We start from the raw sequence: 22,188 nt of genomic DNA on the forward strand, positions 1-22,188 counted from the left end.
TGAAAAAAGCATGCCAAGATAGAGAAATTAATTGAAAATGAGATCAGACAAGGAGTCAGAACACTTTTTTTTTTTTTTGTTCTTAGGCTAAAGAGCCAGATGATCATTTGGCCGTGGTAGCAGTCCGCCTGCTAAGCAGCTTTGGCTGTATAACCCATTAAGCTAAAAGACCACTCATCCAGATCTCCGGCCAGATCTTGGTCAAGTGCTCCACCTTCTTTGATCCCCTCCAAGTTTCCTTGGATTCTTCTCCCACTACCCATGTCTTGGTTTGGGGCAGAATAAGTCTCTCTTCTTCGAGATCTTTGCTTTTTCATGGCTTCCCTTCTGCGATCATGATCCGCTATCCTGCACTAGAGATAAAGCATATAAGCCCATAACGCATGAGAAAGAGAGAGAGAGAGAGAAAGAGAGAGAGAGAGAGAAAGAGAGAGAGGAAACATACTCCACAGGAAAAGTGAGACGGTGCGTGATCCCTAAGACACAGAGAGGAATGCCAGAGGAGCTGTGAAGGTTTACGATGGACTTCATTCTCCTATTTTGCTTTGAGGTCTTGTGCAGACTGCAGGTGGAAGAGATGAACGGGAAGAAAAGTGGATTGGGAGCGTTTGGGTTGGTACTTGGTTTTAGCTTTCTTCTTCTGTCTTTCTCGATCTTGCGTGGGGGTAGCTGAAGCTCTATCTTTTGTGACACAGAATAGGCCAGCGTTCATCCTGCATTTAAAGTAGAGTCCCTACCTAAAGTGTTTCTTTTTTTTTTTTTTCTTTTCTCTTCTCCTTTACTTTGATTTTGGTAGGAATTAGAAAAGAATGTTAATAGTTAGTACTTAATACTGTTGTATTGCACTCCAGTGTCCAGGTCTGGTATACTACGAGACCCAATCAGAAGTTCACACATTTTATTGTGCTTTATTGCCTTTTTCGTATCAGACTGAGAAGATTCACAGCAATGGGCCCATGTTTGGTCACTTGGGTTGATCCATACAAACAGTGACTGACATTATTAAGGTTCTGTCTTCCGTGCATCCTTGTCTGTTCTTCAAATCCCCAAGCCAGCCTTGAGAAGGAAGAATCAAAGATGATTTTCTTGATCGTTTCTCATAAAGAACGGCTTATTGAAGTATATATCCATGTCTGGTTGATATATACATGTATTTCAAACATGTGATGAATAATCTCTTCCCAAACCCCTAGTACTAAAACCTATGTTTAGTTAAAAATTCAATTTTCATAAGGGTATTTTAACGGCAAAAAGCAGATAAATCAGCCTTAAAAGTGTGGTTAATTAAATTGCATCATTCATAAGCGAGGATATTGGGTTTGGGCTTGGGACTTTGATCATGTGAGGTTAAAGGAGATTTAGTAGTTATGCGCGCGCTCTCTCTCTCTTTTGAGCTAATTTTTTAGTTATGGCCTAAATTTTTCTCATCAATATTTTAAAAAATGACCTGGAACCAGAACTGTTCTGACCACTGGTTTTTAGGTCTACGGTTCAACCGTCCGATCTGAACAGACAGCTCATTCTAACAAAATAAATTAAAAAATAAAAAATAATTAAGATTTAAAAATAGCTAAAATCCGTTGAATGAATCAAATGAGTCAATAGTTCGATTGTCTAAATTAACAAATCCTTGATCAATTCAATAATTTTTTAACAGAAACTAGATTTAGGGGAAAATAGAATCGGTTGCTTAAACAGCTTCCAAACTGAATGACTATTGGGGTCAACAGTGGTTCAAAAACCATTTTATTGTAACAAATTTGCGAGTTTTGGAAAGGTGAAAAAGTCAAGGCGAGATTGGAACGCTTGTTTGGTTGTGAAAAGTAAGGACAATGGTTTTGTGGCGTATTTCCACATTCCACTTTCCCGGAAAGGGGAGATAAAAATGGGTACGGATTCATGGAGTGTTTCGCCTCCTAAAGAACACTTGATTAATAAGCTTGCTCCCAAGTAGACCTGTTTACGGGTTGTATCGGGTTCGGGCTGACGTTTGCCTCTTTACCAGCACAAAATGTTTAGGCCCGAGTCCGAGTTTAAAGCCCAGTCTGCACATAAAATGTTTTATTTATAATAAATTTATAAATTAATTTATATTTTTTAAATAGTAAATTAGTATTTGATAATAATTTAATAAATAAATATATATTATATATAATTAATATATATTTTTATTATATGTGATAGTATCCGGTTGGGCTTTTTTGAAAAAGCCTGAACCCAAATCCACAGGCCTGAAATTTTGTCTAAACCCAAAAAATAATAAACTAGGCCGGGCCATCTTGTATACTACCCAACCCACAAACAGGTCTACTCCGAAACAATTTATTAATCTGAACCAATTGATATATAATATATAATACATATTATTTATATTATATATAAATATATATTAATATGTTTAAATTATATATAATATATTCATAAAAAGGGGCAGCGATCTGCTACCAACAAAACACTCCCAACAATGCGACTGTAGTGGTCAGTTGGGACATGTTGGGAGTGTATCATTGGTACAGATCCAAAGTCCATGGTACGGTTCAACTATGATACTGAGTTTAGATGATTTTAGGAAAATCAGACTTAGAAATGGGGCGGAAACCATTTAAACAGTTCTACCGTTTGGATCAATGACAGGTTGAAAACATTGATAATTACATAATATACTTTATAAAGAGGGCTAGAGAGAGAGAGAGAGAGCAAATTGCACATGAAGTCCATTGAGGACACCTTGCGCTTACATGAAATTTGTGCCTCTTCTTTTTGAGAGATACTGAGGCTCAGTTCGAAGGAATACAAATACAAATATGCAGGGTTTAAAATCTTGTATTTTGTTTTAAAAGAGGAGGAAAAATATTTCTATTTTTTCTTTCTTTTTGATGAAAAATGTCTTCTTGTTTGTTTTCAAAAAAGATGCATAACACTATCCGAAAAAGATGAGATATGCAATATCTGCCTGAAAATTCTTTTCAATATGAAATATGCTTTGTATCAAATGTCTCGCACTTTTGCTTTCTTCTGCTTTATGGGCAAGAATCGTTACTGCATTAGATGAATTCAATTTCTCAGTAAGGCTTAGTTTGGAAGGAGTACATATTTGTATTTGTACTCCTACCAAACTGAGCCTAAATGGATTTTTCTGAACATTCTTTGACACTGGATTTAGATTGAAAGGGAGTGCCTTCACCATTGACATGAGTTAGTTTGGATAGTGCCTGAATGAGGTGGATCAGTATACCTCCTTTTCTTTCTCTTGCCGAGGATAGTCCATTTCTAGTATTTTAAAATAAACATTCATGACACAAAGAGCTTAACTACACCTCCTCAACAACAACTCTAAAAGAATGTCGACTTGAGAGTTCATATATTTGCACCCCACAGGATGTGCCCCTACATGTATATCTTAGCGTGCATTGAGAACATCTCTCATACTTGTCATTGAGAAATGTTCTTAATATACGATTGGAATATGCTGTGAGAAGCTCCCGATTTGAAACCAAGAATCATGCAAATACGTAAATAACTCCTTATTATTTAATCTTCTACAAGTTGGCAGTTTGGATTATAGTGCATGTTCAAGGTTTGGTCTGCACTCCGGACCAAGTTAACAAGGCCTACCGTGCTAAGCCCGAGTCTGATCTCTTCATAATGGCATTGCCCAGCCCAGCCCATTATAGTCTAAAGCCCAGCCGTGGTGAGTGGTTATTTGGAAATTGGAATGTGCAAGCCACTACAAATGAAAACATTCCACTTTTACTTATATTCTATTACCTTTCAATATGAAACTGCAATACAAACAATTGAATTTTTCTCTGCTTTTTATTTTTCTAATTTTTAAATTAAGCGGCTTTCAGTCCGTCTTTGAAAAGACGGAATTGCACAAAGGATTCACCGTTCACTTGCTGAAATCTATAAACGAATCTGTTTCCATATTATTTACTTTAAGCTGCCACTTTGAGACACAAAATTTCCCCATTTATTAAATAAATTTATCAATCATAAATAGATTAGGTTAAGGAAAGGAATTTTATCAAGGAAAAAGGAGTATCGACATGAAGCATATATGGCATGCTAGAAACCAAATGCTACTTGAAGGAGTTTCTTTCAATCCTATTAGTATTATCTCCAAGGCAAATGCCATTATTAATTTTCTTTCTGCCTCTAGAATTTCCTTTTCAGATCAGCCTACACCTTCTATTGATCCCACTTATCAGTCTATGGTGTCGACCTCCAAATCTCCAATGGGTGTAGTTAAAATTAATGTGGATGCAGCGGTTGGATTGATTGCAAGAGACCATTGTGGTTGTTTCTTGAGGGATTCTCGAGGAATCTGAATCCACAACTTTTATTCATGGCAGGGGCAGAGCCAAGGGGAACCAGGGGAGCCATGGCCCCCTTATGGCCCACTTCTAAATTTCTAATATTACCCCTCCATGTATTTTTTCCCTCCCTCACTACGCACCCCAATGGTTTGGCCCCCCAACGGCCCATCTATGTTTATCCCCCACCCCCCACCCCCCCCATCCATTTTAGGTTTTGGCCCCTCGTAAAAAAATTCCATCTCTGCCCCTGCTTCATGGTCTGTTGTTTGCTTGCTAAAGAATTACATATTTCCTCTTTCGATTATTATATCGTTCAGTTTTTGTTGGATGATCATTACCATATTAGCTAACTGCACGACTTTCATACCAACCTTCCATCTTGCTCGGTATCTTTTGTTCCACGTTACTGCAAACTATGTAGTCCATGCTATGCTATGGCTAGGAAAGCTTTATCTCTTACTTGCACATGCAAAGTTGAATGAAAAAACCCACGGGCTTCTTAAAAAAAGGAATTTATAACTTACAGGTAATCTGTCTGCCACAAACTTATAGATAAACCAAACACCCCCCAATATTATGAACGTTTCACAAGAGGCAGCCGGGCAGGGTCAGAATGACTCGGTACAAGTATAATTTCAATGGGAATGGTGCCCACAAGCTAAACAGGGGCAGCCCATCCCCCAACCCTGATGCAGGTGGGATTCGATCTCACATCCCAAGTCTCTGCTACAATCAGCAAGAGACCTTGCCAACTACCCAGTTAGCACCTTGTGCCAACTATGTTTATCACACAATTCACTAATCGCATGATCAAATTTTTCAGACCTCTTCAAATTCCAAAATCTTCTGAGCAATAAAGCTCCTACTGGTGGATCATCTAATTAACCAATAGCGTTTTAATCGCTGATTGAAGGGACTTATTGCATTGCTTTCTTTTTTTTTCGGTATCTTTTGCGCCTAAATCTTGGTCTAGCACTTCTACCTTTTTGGATCACATTATTGTAGATGTATTATAATGAAAACGACTAGATGACTATATATATATGTCTCCACCCAATGTTTTCCACCATTATTCTCTAAAACACACCCACATTGCTATGACTGAATATTAAAACTTCAACGTCTTCGCTTTTGGTGACGGGACCTTCTGATTACAAGATTTATGGTTAAGATGTTAAGTTTCATATATTGCTACCCACAAAATGATGGTAAATGGAATTCCCTATTGTTTCTGCATGACTAGTCATCTCGTTGAGAGTTTGGAGAAGCTCCAATGTCCTTTTTGGTCAATTTGAATCAATCGTATAGATTGCCACAGTTTAAAAAAATCAAGGGTAAAATAGTCTTTTCATTGATTCTATAGTACGTGCCAACACATTTTATTGACAAGGGAGGCTTAAAAATAAGTGTTACAAATGCCATGTTTGGGAGTACTTAAAAATAAGTGTTTATTTGAGTTATTAAGTATTTATTGGTATTTGAAAAATAAGCCCAAAGTAAGTGCTTATTTTAAAAAAGATAGCTTATTTTTTAAGCCCAAATTATTTTACTTTTTAAGTGCTTATTATGCAATAGCACTTATTCAATTTTTTTCTTTCAAAATTATCCCTAGTTGAATTTTATAAAAATACCCTTATGAAAGCACTTTTGTGAAAGTACTTTTATGGAAACACTTTATAAAAATATTTTTATAAAAGTGCTTGCAAATGATATATTTTTTAAATTTGAAAGAAAATGAAGGATAAATAGTCACAAATGCTTATTTAAGTGTTTATTAGAAAAAAAGACTACCAAACACCCAATATAAAAATAAAGCACTTGAAAAAGTTAGGTGCCAAATGGCTGAAATGCAAATAACCACTTATTCAATAAGCACTCCCAAACATGGCCTAAAAATAAGAGGGAAATAACCTGATAGGACTGGACCATAGGGCACTGAAACTGTAGACGATGGGAACAAGCACGTGATAACTAGGAGTGGTTGTTCATAGGTCATTCACGGTTGCAAGTTGCAGTTACAGAATTCATCTATTAAAAAAGAACAAAGAAATACGGACAGACCCATACAGATTTCTTATTTTCATTGCAGAACTATAAACATTCAAAATGACAAAAACCCCCACTCTACACATTACCAGCTTTTTCAAATTCATGATGCCATATCAATTGAGTGATTGACGAAACCCTCCTCACAGAGCACGCCTCAATCAACGGTCAGGATTCATCCCCCTGGAAGGTGGGGCTAAGAATTCTAAATTGGGCTGATCAGTCGTTCTCCCTTAAAAAAAAGGGTATTGGGATCTGCTCTTCACAGAGCACGCCTCCCACCACCTCAGAACCACATTCTAGCTTGTATTAGGGAACATCTCCCATGTACGATGATCAGGACATGCTGTGAGATCGGTGCAAGGCACGCTTCGCGAAGAGCGGATCAGGTCTCTCCAAATTCGACAGCACGGCAGCCTATACGTTACTTTTATGTAGAGTTGATACAGATTTCTCTCAGAACCAGTTAAATTTTTCAAGAGCGAAACAATGAATGGGTGGATCGTAAAAAGAACATCCTCTCCGCATAATCCCATATCTACTTTTTTTTTTTTTGAGTGGGGGTGGGGTGGGGAGGGGGGTTGCAGATACCAAAGAAAACATCAACAGGCAAAATACAGGCAAAATATCATCAAATCAGAAAAGAAAGTAAGAAGCAAAGAGAGTGTAATATAACATCAGAAGGTCATGTTTGTCAAGGTTTTAAAAATCGGACCAGACACGGAACCGTTTTGAGAATTTTTCCCGAGTAAAATAGTTTGATTAGACATGTTCATGGGCCGGGGCAGGTTGCAGGTTCGGGCCGGGCTTTTACTCTTCATTAATGAAAATTTGTTAGGCCTGAGCTTGAGCCCGGCCCTGATAAAAAGCCCGAAGGTCGAGCCCGAAGCCTGATTGTGTTCGCCAGAACTGAGTTCATGGTGACTGTGGTCTGTGAGCTGCGACCTGCGATTTTAAGTTTAACAGTGATCATTTCGCGTCAGAGAGAGAGAGAGAGAGAGAGAGAGAACTCATCGCCGCAACCGGTGCCTATATTTGCCACCTCGCCGTCGTTGGTGTTTGAGATTTGAGAAGAGGAATGAGAGAGAGAGAGAGAAGGAGAGGAGTGAGAACTCACCGCCGGAGCTGTTGCGTCGGTGAACGTTCACCGCCTCACCGGTTGTGTGACTACCTGAGAGTGTGAGGATGAAAACTATGGAAGATGTGGAGAAGAATGATTCGACTGGAAAAAGAAAGGAAAGAGGCAAAGAGGTGAAAAAAATAGGGGGTCTTCAACTAGGATTTTTAGGTTTAGTTATAGGTTGGGCCAAGCTATTTTGGCAAATCCCGAGCCCGGCTCGAATTTATTGTGGGCTGGGCTTTTTGGCCCGAGATTAACCCCACAGGCCCATATGCATGTTCAAGCCCGTCCGAGGGACGAGTCGGCCCGTCGGACTTAAAAAATGGACCCTATACTTAAAATGCAACAATTCAGTACCCAAACTTTTAAAACGTGACAATCCAGCACCTGTCGTTAACTAGCTGTTAACCAACCTTTAAGTGGCATTTCAAAAAGACATAAATGCCCTTCAATTGTTATTAATTTTTTTTTATCAACCACCTAAACATTGACAAAAAATTAACAGTCCTAAATCTTTGCTTTTTCCATACAAGAAAGTTGAGGTCATGTTTGATGCCCTCTAGTTGTTATTTAATTTTCTTTATCAACCATATAAACATTGACAAAAAATTAACAATCTCAAATCTTTGTCTTTTCCATACAAGAAAGTTGGGGTCACGTTTGAAGAGGCAAGGATTTGAGACTATTAATTTTTGTCGATGTTTGAATGGTTGATAAAGAAAATTAGATGACACTCAAAGGGCATTTGTGTCTTTTTTCAAATGCCACTTAATGGCTAGTTAACAACTAGTTAACAACAAGTACTGGATTGTCACGTTTTAAAAGTTTGGGTACTAAATTATCGCATTTTAAAGTTTAGGGACCAATGTGGCACTAAGCCCAAAGTAGTACTAATCGATAATTTTCCCATTTAAAAAATGGCCAAAACTGTTGTCCGAATTGACAGGTCAACAATTCGATCGCCTAAGTCAGCAGATAACTGACCAAATCAACAGTTTTTTGCCAAAAAGTGGTTTTATGGTGAAACATAACTAGTTACCTAACCGGGGTTCCTGGGTCAACCAGTCTAACCATCCGATCCAGTATTGTTTTCAAAACCATGATGTTTGTCATAAATTATGATAGAGCTATGGAAATCATGGTGATGTTTGGGATTGATGTCAATTTCTTAGAAATCAGTGCCATATTAGAGACACATCGTCAATTCCAAAAATTATTTTGCTATTTGTTTGGCCAATTTTTAAGAAGTCACCAAATCAATCAAAATTTGATATTTGGGGTTTCAACCGTTCAGTCCACCCCTAGGTGGAGCTAAGACTTGTAGGGGTGGACTGAATCCTGACCGTGGATTGATGCCAAATCCACGGGCAAGATGCGATTTATAGGGAGGCTACCAGTAGATTAGGAAGGGGTTGCAATTTCAGATTTATGAGGTAGATTGCAGTCCACTTATCCTTTGAAATTTTTGGATGATGTGACATTTGACATGAATAGGGGGAATAATTACCATAAACACAAAAATCAACACCGATAATCACCACCAAACAAATTCATAATCAATTTCTAAGACTCAAGTTTAAAAAGAGTATAAATGCAAATATTTACGGTGCAAATACATACAAGATAATAGAAAAATATAAGATTTTGCACTCTACGTATTTGCATTTGCACTCCTAAACTGAGCTTAAGAGATCAGCTGACGTGGCAAAAATTGTAGCAAACAAGCAACTTCCCTGATCTCTAAGAAATCAGTGAAACATCTCCCATGTTAATTTGGAAAAAAAAATTCCATGATATTTACCCCCTTTCCTACTCAAGCTGAGCAATGCTATCCATAGAACAAGATATAGGCCATACTTCCGCAATATATACATATACCAAAATAAAATAATATAAAATGGCATCCAGCTCTTTTGTCTTGTATAGCTGACGTACAATCTCTGACCTCAGAAAAATGACATCAAACCTACCGGCGGCTACTTCCCTCATGCTCATATTGTAAATCTAATCACACCAAAGAACAGTTCTAAACACATCAAAATATGTTTAATTTCGAAAATTATTCATTAACCAACGTCGAGTCACCACTGGTGCCAGACTGGATAAGGAAGAGTAATCTAATTACAATATTAGGAATTACGACTACTATAAATTAACTCAATGCTTACCACAGGGGAAGGAAAAGAACATCTGAGGTTCTCTTCTCAGGAGAGATGATGCCGGCGTCCAGCACCCATTTGCCAGAATTCATAAGGCCATCTTGGCTGGTCCCCGGCATCATCCTCCTGCGTAGAGAACCTGGCATGACAATTTATCAAGCATAAGATCAAAGAATAATGAAAAGGGTACTGAGGTTTTAGCTCAATGCTCTACTCTGCTGCGTTCTTTGTTCTTTCTTACCTTTTCTTTGGGCAGGTATGCCGGGATTGGACTCACAAGCTCAAGGTGGACAATCAAATCCATTAACTCGTGTTTTTCTACCAAACCCTCCACAGGTTAAACTCAGGTAAAAATGCATGCTTGAAAAATCTGAGGCACAAGGATGTTTTATGAATGTATTATGTAATTCTGATAACCTATCAATAGAAAAGGGAAGAGAAAATGGAACTCTGGTATATTAATTCTAGTGAAATACAACCCTGCACTCATAATGAACAAAACCAATCTTACAATTGACTAACCTCAAGTTGGATTTGATTTGCAGAGGACGATCTCAAATGCATACATGTGAGCAAGCTGGGAGCCTAGAGGGTTCACTGGAAAAGCCACCGTTCAGATTTTCCAGGCAATCGTATCTAATCATCAAGCCCATTATCCAACCCAAAATGGAATGGCATCAATTTCATCTTCCTTCTCAACAAGCTTTGGCCCCTGACCATTGGGTACCCCCCCCCCCCAATGGCCTGCAACCAAGTAAGTTCTACACAAATGATATTGAATTGAAGTGATCTTTGAATGGCTATCATATGCTATTATATCTCAAGTCTTAGTCTTAAATGTTTGTGCAGCACAAATAATATCCCTCTGAAAACAAATCTTCAAAGTTTGAGTGCAAAATTTCTTCATGTGTGTGTATTATAAAAGGACCAATACCGCCCAAAAGTAAGGTGTTCTATTGGGAAGTGGCTTATATGAAAACCAATACTTGTGAAATACTACAGAAAAGCTCGTGCCTCTCCTTGGGAACCTTGTACTATTTATCATTGCCGATTAATAAATTTCATTCAATTATAAAAAAAAAAAACAAAATACTACAAAAAAACAGAACAGATTGGTGTCTTTCTCCAAATATCTGTCTTCTATGCAAAGCAAGTGGTGAAACTATTTGCCAAATAATTCCAGGAAACAGTGAAGAATCTATGATAGAGGGGTGCTAGGGCAACAGATGCAAAAATAGGAACAAGAACACCATAAGTAGGGGCTTGAGCCTTCAGGGTGGGTCGATTCAAATTTTGACAGAAGCCCTACCTGAGCCCACCCAAGTTGTACCTCTAACCATAAGGAGGCCTTAATGGAACATATAGTGATTCAAACAGCTTATTGGCTTAAAACATTGTCCCACTTTTGATCCATTTTCAGTTCATGATTTCTCAAGGGGCTGGATCAGCATAGCTACATCATCTTTGACAATAACATCCAGGGCTTACTCTTTGAAGCCTCCTAACCTGAACCAACTCAATTTGAAATTTGATAGAAGTAGTTTGGGCATGTCTAGTAAAGCTGCTATTGGCAGAGTGATTTGAGATGGAAGGTAATTGTGGCACTTTACTGAGGTCCAATGGAACAAGGAGTTACACTAAAGGCTGAGATGATGGCTCTCTGCCATGCTTTAAAGTTGGCATCCTCACTAAACCTCATTGACATCTTGGTAGGAGACTCCAGCACAACTGTGAACTGTTTGTCAGATAAATCCAGGTCTGTGGAGATACAGAAATATTCTAAGAGACCTAAGGATCTCTGCCATGCTTTAGAGTTGGCATCCTCACAAAACCTCATTGATATCTTGATAGGAGACTCCAGCACAACTGTGAACTGTTTGTCAGACAGTAATCCAGGTCTGTGGAGATACAGAAACATTCTAAGAGACCTAAGGAGAATGCTAGAGGAGCTGAGAGCTCAAATACAGTGAATCCCAAGGGAAGCAAACAGCCTGGCAAATTTGTTAGCTAAGCAAGGGGAGAACAGATCAAATATGTTCTGGGAGTCACTAATGAAGGTCTAATGGATTGGTATGTAGAACAAATGGGTATACTTAGGTTGTAGTAGGGGCTGCCTGGATTATGTAAGCTAAGCTTGCTTTCAGTACACATAACATTTTTTATCTTAATCAATAAAATTAACAGGTAGCCATAAAAAAAATAAAAATAAAAAAAATCAGCTACTAATAATAATGCAACATTTTCATTCTATAAAATTGTTTCATTGATGTGACTTCAATACACTACATCCTGTAGGATTCTTATATTCAAATTTTCACCATGCCCCCCATTTGGGAGTGCTAATTGAATAAATAAGTGCTTATAGGATAAGTGTCATGAGTTTTTGGTGAAAAAATGTTTTCTTTTAAATGGGGGAAATATAGGCATTTTAAAATTATGTGATGGGCCAAAAACGCAATAAGCACTTTTTTCAAAAAGCACTTGGGAAAAAAGGCAAAATTTTTAGCTTATTCAAAATGAGCTTATTTCCTGAAAAAGCACTTATTCAGGCTTATTTCCAAACGCAACTAAGTGCTTATATATGTGGTCCTAACCTAAAATAAGAACTTATTCCAATACGTGCTTAAAATAAGCACACCCAGACAGGGGCTATATGATTCAACAATTCCTTATAGTGAAGCATATACCTAGATATTTGTACTACATTTTACTCCAAAGATGCACCCATTACAATATATTTTGTTGGCAAGTTAAGTTCAACCATCCAGTTTCAGGAGTCCTAAATAGAACTATAGGAGAAAACAGGTCATATAAGCTGCAATTACCACAATGAACATTCAATAGAAATTGTTCAACATTTAGAAATCCCAAATTAACTGGGACATGCTTTTTCATCCATTTTACTCCAAAGGTAAAATAGTGAAATGGTAATTCCAACACAATGGAAACTTGAAAAAGTGTTACTAACGGTTAATGACTGAAGCATGGACATTTTGAAATGAGTGCCACACCCATATCAGACACACATGGACATTGACATAGCATGACACTTAATGGAACTCTTCTCTTTGTCACATTTTTAATATGTGACTAAAGAACCTCAAACTCTTCAGGTAAAATCTGGACATGAATGATTAATTCATAACTTTAAAATCTTTTACAGTGACTAACTGACTGTGTACCAAAAGTTATTTTACATTATTTCCACAAAATATTTCTGTGGAGCTAAACCATTGCTACTTTCAATTGAAATAAGCTTTAATTGAACAGTCTGTGCTCGAGTTAGATTAGCTTGATTCAAGTTCGACTTGAAAGCTCATGAGCCTAGCTCAATTAATGTGGAAACAATCTCTTTGTATGTACAGGGATAGTAAGGCTGCATACATCTATCCCCTTCCCATACCCCACATTGGCAGGCGCCTCGTGTACTGGGCTCCCTTTTTTATATTATATATAATAAATATATCAGTTTTTCAAGCTTTTGATCCAAACTTGAATTCATCGAATATTTAGTTGAACCAAGCCAAGATATGCCAAAGTTTGACTTAGCTTAGTTTGATTACAGCCCCTACTCCCACTTTCTCCAATGTGACCAGATTAATGTGTGCATTCAATTAATATCTGCTCCATTTCAAGCACTCTCCATTTACTCCATGGGCCAAAAGGCCACAAGAGAGTTGGCAGATACAAGGACCCATTAGAAATCAGCTTGCAATCTCTAAGCCAAGTGTTGATGATTGAGACTCCAAGGCCCCTTGATTTCCCCTTAGACACATAATAAGAGGCAAAGATAACTCCACTCCTCATACAAAGTTACAAACTAAGTACTCTAATAGATCTGATATTACATTGAAGTATAGTTTTCAAGGTGCCAAGACGAAGCTAGGCAACAGGGGGTGCCTTGTTGCCTAGTCACCTAGGCAATGAAATTTTTACATGGAAACCATGGACCCTGGGGTAATTCCCTAGGCTCCATAGCAATAAGTAGCCATCTTCCATTAATAATTATCTATAAACTTCATAAAAAAGTATAGGCTTCACATTAAAACATAAGAAATCATCATATTTATGAGAAGAAAAAGAAATTTCAGAAAATAAAGGGGCTTATCCCCTATTTTTGTCTAGGAGATGAATATGTTGATTGGACAGAATTTTAAGTCTTCCTTGCTTATTGTTTGAGGTTTTGAAGTATTTGAGGGTTCAAAGAACATACACTAACATGTGTGTTGATTGAACCCTAAAAAATAAGAAAATAATAAAAAGAAACTAGTATATAAAACCCACAAAATGAATATTTTAGTTTAATAATATCTATTTAACTATTATAATACAAAATAAAAAAAAAAAACAAAGAACATAAAGGTGTTTCATAGTGGCATGTACAAAATAGGTAGGCGATTAAGCGAAGTAACCATCAATGGTGCCTTGTTGCCTAGGTATCACCTAGATGGGAACCTATGCATCGCCTTGACAGCTATGCATTGAAGTCCATGTTTATACATTTTCTACCTAAGATATAATCCCATTCCTTATATAAACTAAATACCCCAACAAAAGTACAAGCTAACCTGAAATAGCAAGAGCCATGTGCATTTCACTTCTTGCATACCTAGGCACAGTGAAACTCTGTCATCGAATTACCCTGATCTTGGGATACATGCGAATGAGCTGTTTACTAGAAACCAAATCTCTAGCATCTGTCAAATAGTGAGCTGATGATCTAACAGACAAGAACTACCAGAATCCCCAAGTAGCCAAGCAATAACCACTAAGAGTATCCCTCAATCCATACTTTCTCAATACACAACAAACACATGACTTTTTTTTTATAGTAAATAAAATTTCATTAAAACAAGGAGAATTCAATATGACCTTTTTTACTACCTTGGTTCGATAATTCATAACAAGGAATAGATTGAGATGGATGAGTGGAAAAAAGCTTGAGTGGATAGGATCAGAAATGAAATCATTCATAGGAACTTAGGAGTAGCTCCAATAGGTGATAAAATGAGAGAATGTGGAATAAGATGGTTTTTTATGCATAGAAGACCATCAACAACACCCATAAGAAGTGACTTGTTACTAGTTGAGGGGCTAAATGACAAGGGGTAGACCAAAAAAGGACATTGGTAGTAGTAAGAAATGGTTCAAATGCCAATAATTTAGGATATGGCCTTAAACAGAACAAACTAGCGAAACAAGATTCATGTAACCAACCCCATATAGTTGGGATAAGGCTTGGATGATGATGATGATGATGAAGTAAAAAGGGGGAGAGAGAGAGAGAGAGAGAGAGAGTAGAGGTGGTGATAACAGATAAGGCATCAAAAAAGAGAAGACTAACCATCATATCCATCCCCCCCCCCAAACTCAGAACAATCACTATATTAACTGAGAAAGTATACAAGTATGGTCCTCTGTACACAGTATTCTCTACAGAAAACCCCTTTAAGGACCCCCCAAAAAATTAATATTCAAAAAAGAAGACGAGAGATCATCAGTACTGAAACATGTAAGAGTTGACAGCCAAGATCTTAACATGTCCACTGCAAATTGATCACCACCTCCTCTGGACTAGATTTTTGCTCAAAAATTCTACTATTCCTTTCAGACTATAATGCCCCACACACTGCTAGAGGAACCGCCTCCGAACAAGCTTTCCCTATCTTGGTCATTCCGTGAATCCTCCACCCAGCTAATAGGCCCTTCACAGAGATTGGGAAACACCCAATAGCTGGAACAGATATTTCTTCAAACTTTCATCTACCCTTTTTCCATTCTCCCCCTCCACTTTCCATTTGAGCATAACCAACTTTGCCCCCATTCCAAACTACAAATGCCATCCCTCTTTATGTATGGTATACTATGTTCTTTCTCTCAATACACGATAAGAACAGGTGAATTCATGGCCATGGTTAAGAAAAGCAACCTTAGCCTAAATGGAGTTCCTATGCAACCATGCCCAATAAGATCAGAACACATATGACAATACCTCCTACCAAAAAAAAACATTAATTCTCTAAGCTCCTTTAGAAGCAGATAGTCCTGGATTCCCAAGAGAGAAACCATCATCATGGTATATAGGGATACAACGATTACTTCAAACCTTGTAGCAAAAAATGCAAGACAGTAAAATTTTTTCATTATTTACATTGTATTTGTAACATATTATATGTTACCCGGATATGGCAAGGACATGGCTAGATACAATACCAGATACGAAATTTACATTAAAAACTGTAGTATCTGATATGATACAACACCCCTGTACATGTAACTAGATATCATAGCCTCAGAAGCTTGTAATTGAAATCAGTTTTCACCAATATGAAAAAATTACATCATCATCGTCATCATTCAAGCCTTATCCCAACTAAAAGGTATCGCATACATGAATCCCTTCACCATTCCGTTCTGAATACCATATCCATTGTTAAATTATTTGTGATTAAGCCATTTCTTACTACTTCGACCATGTCCCTTTTTTATCTACTCCTGCCCCTTCTAGCCCCTTCAACTTGCAACAGTTCACTTCTTCTCATGGGTGCTGGTCTAAGGTCTTCTACGCATGTGACTAAACCCTTTTAGTATACCTTCCTCTCATTTTATCACCTATTGGAGCTACTCCTAGATTCCTTTGAATGGCTTCGTTTCTGGCCCTATCCTTTCTAGTTTTTCTACTCATCCATCTCAGCATATTCATTTCTTCCACACTATTTTTTGGACATGTTGGACATGTTGTTGCCCAACACTCTGCTTCATATATAGTGTTGGTAAAACACTCACCATGCAAAACATGCAGTAAGGCCTTTGTTCCAGTTCTCCTGTTGCTATGCTTGTAAGATACCAGGCTACATCAAGCAACTGTAATACAAACAGATCCTATACAATTCTCCTTCTCTCAATAACTTAAACAGCGGGAAAAAATGACACACCCAAAAAGATGAATGTAACACAGTACAGATGAGTATCCCAACTTCATAACAACTATAGGCAATAGTGGCATAATACAAATAATTGGAAAAATCCATCCACAAAGTCAAAGGTTGAGTTAATAATCCTGTTTTTTATGCAAAGATAATGTGCTTTGAATGCTACAGCACCAAAAATGCAGGCAATCTAAACATCAGTCAAATCTCTCCATACCTGTTCATCTCATTATCCAAATGAAAGGCATTGAACAAGAGCAGGTACTGTTCCAGCTTTAAGTGTTGCCTTAACTGGAGGGGATTCAGAATCTGATAACAAGTGCCTTAACTCCCAAAGGGCCTTCACCTTCTTCTGCATTGTGCCTTATCCCCTAATTCACAATCATAATGGTGAGCTGATGGCACCACAAGAAATATCAAGATTGAAATTCAGTAAGTCTCCACTTCAAACTGCCTAAATTCAAACAATACAATCCTTTAAAAATCCAAAAGAAGATTACAACAAGAATACAAACCAAAGAAGCCAAAAGGCAACCCTCTTCCCTGCAAGAGAAACACCCTTCTGACCTCAAGAAGTCTCTTGACAAGATATCCAAAACTATAATCAAGAATGAAAACTTGAAGAGGGAAAAACTTGTCTCACAGTGAAAACTAGAAAATTAACCCTCACTCTCGTACCCATATACCCTAACCTTTTTCTTTTCAAAGGCTAAAAACATTCGTACGGTTGTTTCTAAGAGACCAACAATTCAAAACAACCCAATTGAAATTGGTTTCCAAACCTTAAAAACTTACTTTTTCTTTCCTTTGGCATGCTCTCCAAGCCAAAATCTAAGTGGCTACTCTCATACTCAATGGCCCTTTTATGCAAACCAAAAAAGAAATTAATGGCTTATAATGCCTCTCTAAGCATCCATCACTGACATGCATTCTTCACACTAAGGAAGATTTAAGTTCAACTCAACTAAAGCCTTTTTCACAGTTAATTAGACCCAGGTAGTAACAGAAAACTGTTTTTAGGGGTGGGTCTGGGGGGAGAGGGGAAACATAATTTATTTGGAGAAGAGGACAAAGATACCGGTATACAATAGCAGATTTTAAATCAGCTCCAGCACTATAAGCTAAAGAATCCAAAGTTGTTTCCTCTTTGTCGATCGCCATATCTTTCAGCAGAAAAAGTATCGCCATCATCAGGAACACCATCTCTACGTAGACGCTTGGCACGTATTAATGCTTCTCTTCCTTCGCCAAACCGCACACTGTCGTCTTCGATGTGCGGCAACATTTCCAACTGGAAACCAATAAGTAAATAATTAGATGGAATTTTACGTTTTTCATTGGTAAGATGTGATTTAACGTTTTAACTAGGAAAAAAAATGAAACGTTTTGACTCGTAGTACTCTTAATTTCTTGCATAAAACATGTTGTACTGAACGTATCAGCATATCACAGGATTTCTTGATGAACTCAATCCCATTTAAATAATTTCTTTCTTTTAATTGAGCAATAAATTAAAGGAACGATGGCTATGAACTACCAAGCTTAGAAGTTAGAACCCTTCTAAAGAGGCAACAAGACTCGTATTAAAAGAATTAAAGAAGCAAAAAAGTTGATGATATTCCAGGTTTACACGCCCATAGACTTGTTAGGGCGTCTTCTGTGCCAAGGGGAACTTTCATCCGCCATTTTCGATCACCAAATATCACTCTTTGTGTGCTTTGGGGCCTTTCATTTTAGATAACAAACCCAGTGCAACGAATTAAGAAATGTAGTTCGGTTTTGAAGAAAAGAAAAGAAACAATTTACACTGCTTCAGAGGCGACAACCCGATGTGTGTCAATCCGGACGCGCAAAAAACCGCCGCTGTGATGACAGGTTACGGATGGAAGATAGAATAAAAATAAGGGAAATTTCACTTTTAGAACTTTTGGGTAATGTCAAGTTAGTACCCGAACTTTTAATCATGTTGTAACTGTATCTAAACTTTAAAAAAGTTTCAATTTGGTCTCTGCCATTAACTTTAAAAACTTTAAACCATCTCTAATCATAATTAACTGTAATATATCAGAAGTATTAAATTTGTTCCTTATCATATGATAGCATCTTTATATCTTATTTTCTTGTTGATAAATTACATGTTGGAGTGTTTAAGTACACTAATCAGATTTTACACAACTTATCAATTATCAATTTAGATAATCAACCAATTTATAGTTTACCACTGATTACCATTTCATCTCTATTTGTTTTCTATTATTGTAGATATTACCACTTTTAGGTATTCATTTAGGTTTAACTTTATTTAATATTTGTTTTTCTTCTATTATTCTATGATTATTGATGAGGGCATATTTGGCCCTCCAGTAAAATTGTGACACGTGGCACATCGTGACAACTAGGAAAACACCCATCCAACAAACTTATGAAGTTGGTGACCCACTCGGGCACCTGTCTGGCCGGCCTGGCGCGACCTGTGCACGGCCTGACGTGCGCCTGCGCGACCTGCACGCGGCCTGACGCACGCCTGCGCGGCGCGCGCGCGGCCTGCGCGAACTGTGCACGGCCTGTGCGACCTAGCCGACCTGGACCAGCCTAGCGCATGATCCGGCCAAGGCGTCAGCTTGACAACCTGATCTAGACACTGACCCGCCGACTGACACAGGCGCCAGCTTGACGACTTGATCTAGGCACTGTCCCGCCGACCTGACGACCTGGCCTAAACACTGACCCGCCGACTGACGTAGGCACCCCTCTGACAACCCGGCCCAGGCGCCGACCTGACCGCCTGACACAAGCACCAGCCTTACGACCTCGAGGAGTTCACCACCGTACCCCGGTTCTGACCGGATGCGACGAGTCTTACCGTTTGGAGGCTTTTCACCCACCTAACCCGCGAAGACTCCGGTATATAAAGACCTCACCCCCCAAAGGGGAAGGGGATGGAAAAGAAAGGGAAGTAACCCTGCTCTCTAGCTCTCTCATATTATCTTCAAAGCTCTCTACAATAAGAGTGCTAACTTAAGCATCAGAGAGCCCCCACCGGGAAAGTACCCCCGGGACCTCTGATTCAGTTCTCGCAGGTCCTTCAGCTCTCGTCGCCTACAAAGAGGAGGAAAAGATGCAGTTCTCGGAAGTCCCTCAGCTCCCCCCACCTACAAGGAGGAGGAAGAGATGGAGTTCTCGGAGGTCTCTCAACTCTCGCCACCTACAAAGAGGAGGAAAAGATGGAGTTCTCGGATGTCCCTTAGCTCCCGCCACCTACAAAGAGGAGGAAAAGATGGAGTTCTCGCAGGTCTCTCAGCTCCCGCCACCTACAAAGAGGAGGAAAAGATGAAGTTCTTGTAGGTCCCTCATCTCCCGCAGCCTACAAAGGAAAGAAGACCACCTCATGCTGAGGGCAGTCGGATTGCGCCGCACCAGGGAGCTCCAACATTCTCTAAGGCATCGACCACCTAGTAGGGAGTTCACCCCCAGGCAGTTCGCCACCAAGGCAGTTCGCCCCCAGGCAGTTTGCCACCAGGCAGTTCGCCACCAAGGCAGTTCACCCCCAGGCAGTTCGCTACCAGGGAGTTCGCCACCAGGCAGTTCGCCACCAAGGCAGTTCGCCCTCAGGCAGTTCGCCACCAAGGCAGTTCGCCCCCAGGGAGTTCGCCCCTAGGCAGTTCGCCACCAAGGCAGTTCGCCCCCAGGCAGTTCGCCACCAGGCAGTTCGCCACCAAGTAGCTCGTCACTAAGGTACGCCACCACCGGGTCGAATAACGAGGTACTTTGCCAAAAATTTTACATCACAAAACATTGGTACGTGGCCAAAAACGGTTACATCAATTATAATCTACTGTTTAATAATATTATTTTTGAATTTTGTTAATAGGTATCGTAGAGAATAATGCTGGACAGTATGAGGTATCATGTTCTTATGATCATTGCAGGCTTTTTATTTATGAAGTGAAAGTAGGACTGCTATGGACCTATAGTAGCTGCTTAATATCTTTGCTTTTTAGGCTTTAATTCATAGTGAAACTTTTGGCTCTATTACTTTAGGCTGTATTTGGTTGCAGTGCAAACTTATTTGTATTAGTACAAATGCATGAGAGTGCAAATGTAAAAAAAAGTGCGAATTCTTGTTTAATTTTGTTTTTTATTTTATTTTATTCTACTTCATGTCTTAAATTACTTCATTTATAATGCAATCAAACAAAATAAATTAAAATTTGAAACAAAATATATCAGAATTTACACTTAAATCATTTGCACTGTCACGGTTTTGCATTAATACAATTTTTTTTTTGCATTGCAACCAAACACAGCCTTAGGTTCCGATGCTTTACCATTGTTTTAGGTCATTTGGTCAAAGAAAAAGCTTCACCAAAATGTCAAGACTATAAAAACTTGCAAAATAGGTTTTGTGAGGTCCACCAAAAGAAAATGGTGTACATAGTAAATTCCCATTCACCATGAAGTTAGTAATGGACCTCTTTCATCCCCAAAGAATGCAACAATCGATAGTCTTTTCGCCCGTGCTTAGCAGTTAGCACGGCCCCCTCCCCTAGTACATTTCATTAACACGCGGGAGAGCAACAAGCAGAAAAATCACCAACAAGAGCTAAAGACAAAAACAAGTTATAATAAGAACCTTGAGTTATTTGGGTCATTAACACAAGTGACCCAATGGCCCATGACATCAAGCTTTTTTTTTATAAAACCGAGGGCCAAACAAGACCGGGGTAACACGTCCCAATAAATCACAATAGCAAATGAAAATTAACTCTTAATGGAGCTTATTAAGGTGAAGGAAGGAAGAACTACCGAACAAAGAGCTCTCTTCATTTGCTATCCAGTCAGTCACTTGATTCACTTCTTTAAATACATGTTTATAACAAATGCCTTTTTTGAACTTGTCCTTTTTGATGATGCTCCTCAGGGTGACCTAACCTTTAGACACAATATGACGAGTTTTTAATAACCTTCGATGACAACCAGAGACTCCATGAAATTTGCTGTCAGGTTATGAGCCTCTCAAGTTGTCCAAGCTTCTGTCTCATTAATTGTGGTGATAGTAACCTTTATAATCCAAAATTCTGCCAAGATGATTTCTAGCTACTACTGCCATTGAACACCAACCATTCTTGGGAGGCATCAAATTTGATTTTAATGCAACCCGAGTCCGGGTACCACGTAATGAGATTCCAAGTCTTATCAACCTTCTCACAGCTTGGACTGTCTCTCAATTTACCAAACTCCAACCATGAGTTTAAAGCTCTATCCATTACTACGTGAGGAGGGGTCGACTTATTATTAATGACCTTTTGGTTTCAGTTTTTCCAGATGTACCAAAGAAAGTGAACACATTTTTCCTTTTTCAAACGAATTTAAATCACTGATCCTCACCCACCAATAGAAGAGAGATGATTCATGCTCATGTGGGCCTTTTATTAAGTGATTAGCCAACAACCATACTTGTTTAGCTACCACTAGGGGTGTATTCGAGCCGAATCAAGCTAAGTATTTGGCTATTCGAGCTTGGCTCACGAAAATATTGTTGGGCTCAAGCTAGAGACTTGAGCTCAAGCTCGGCTCGGTTCAAGTTAGACTACAAGCTAAGTTTTTTTCTAAAA

At 38.6% G+C, this 22,188-nt stretch overlaps 4 long non-coding RNA genes across 5 annotated transcripts; 2 read left to right on the forward strand and 2 right to left on the reverse strand.

Annotated features, from left to right (window-relative positions):
* LOC148868333 (uncharacterized) lies at positions 1–796 on the reverse strand. Its single transcript, XR_016106912.1, has 2 exons — positions 446–796; positions 1–348 (listed from the first exon to the last, which is right to left on the reverse strand). It is a non-coding gene; the product is annotated as an uncharacterized LOC148868333 (long non-coding RNA).
* Positions 797–9,019: 8,223 nt separating this feature from the next.
* Positions 9,020–18,466, reverse strand: LOC148868334 (uncharacterized). 2 transcript variants are annotated; one of them, XR_016106915.1, is made up of 4 exons: positions 18,380–18,466; positions 17,652–17,864; positions 16,791–16,944; positions 9,020–9,489 (listed from the first exon to the last, which is right to left on the reverse strand). It is a non-coding gene; the product is annotated as an uncharacterized LOC148868334 (long non-coding RNA). The 2 variants fall into 2 exon arrangements; XR_016106914.1 differs by lacking the exon at positions 9,020–9,489 and having other exon boundaries at positions 16,444–16,944.
* On the forward strand, positions 9,658–10,542 carry LOC148868335 (uncharacterized). Its single transcript, XR_016106913.1, has 3 exons — positions 9,658–9,830; positions 9,901–9,991; positions 10,190–10,542. It is a non-coding gene; the product is annotated as an uncharacterized LOC148868335 (long non-coding RNA).
* A 769-nt stretch (positions 18,467–19,235) lies between the features above and the next one.
* On the forward strand, positions 19,236–20,698 carry LOC148868336 (uncharacterized). Its single transcript, XR_016106916.1, has 2 exons — positions 19,236–20,308; positions 20,445–20,698. It is a non-coding gene; the product is annotated as an uncharacterized LOC148868336 (long non-coding RNA).
* Positions 20,699–22,188: the final 1,490 nt, after the last annotated feature.

The sequence above is a fragment of the Nelumbo lutea genome, chromosome 2 (genome assembly GCF_056320005.1).
Source record: "Nelumbo lutea isolate HS-2025 chromosome 2, American lotus-T2T, whole genome shotgun sequence".
Taxonomy (NCBI): domain Eukaryota; kingdom Viridiplantae; phylum Streptophyta; class Magnoliopsida; order Proteales; family Nelumbonaceae; genus Nelumbo; species Nelumbo lutea.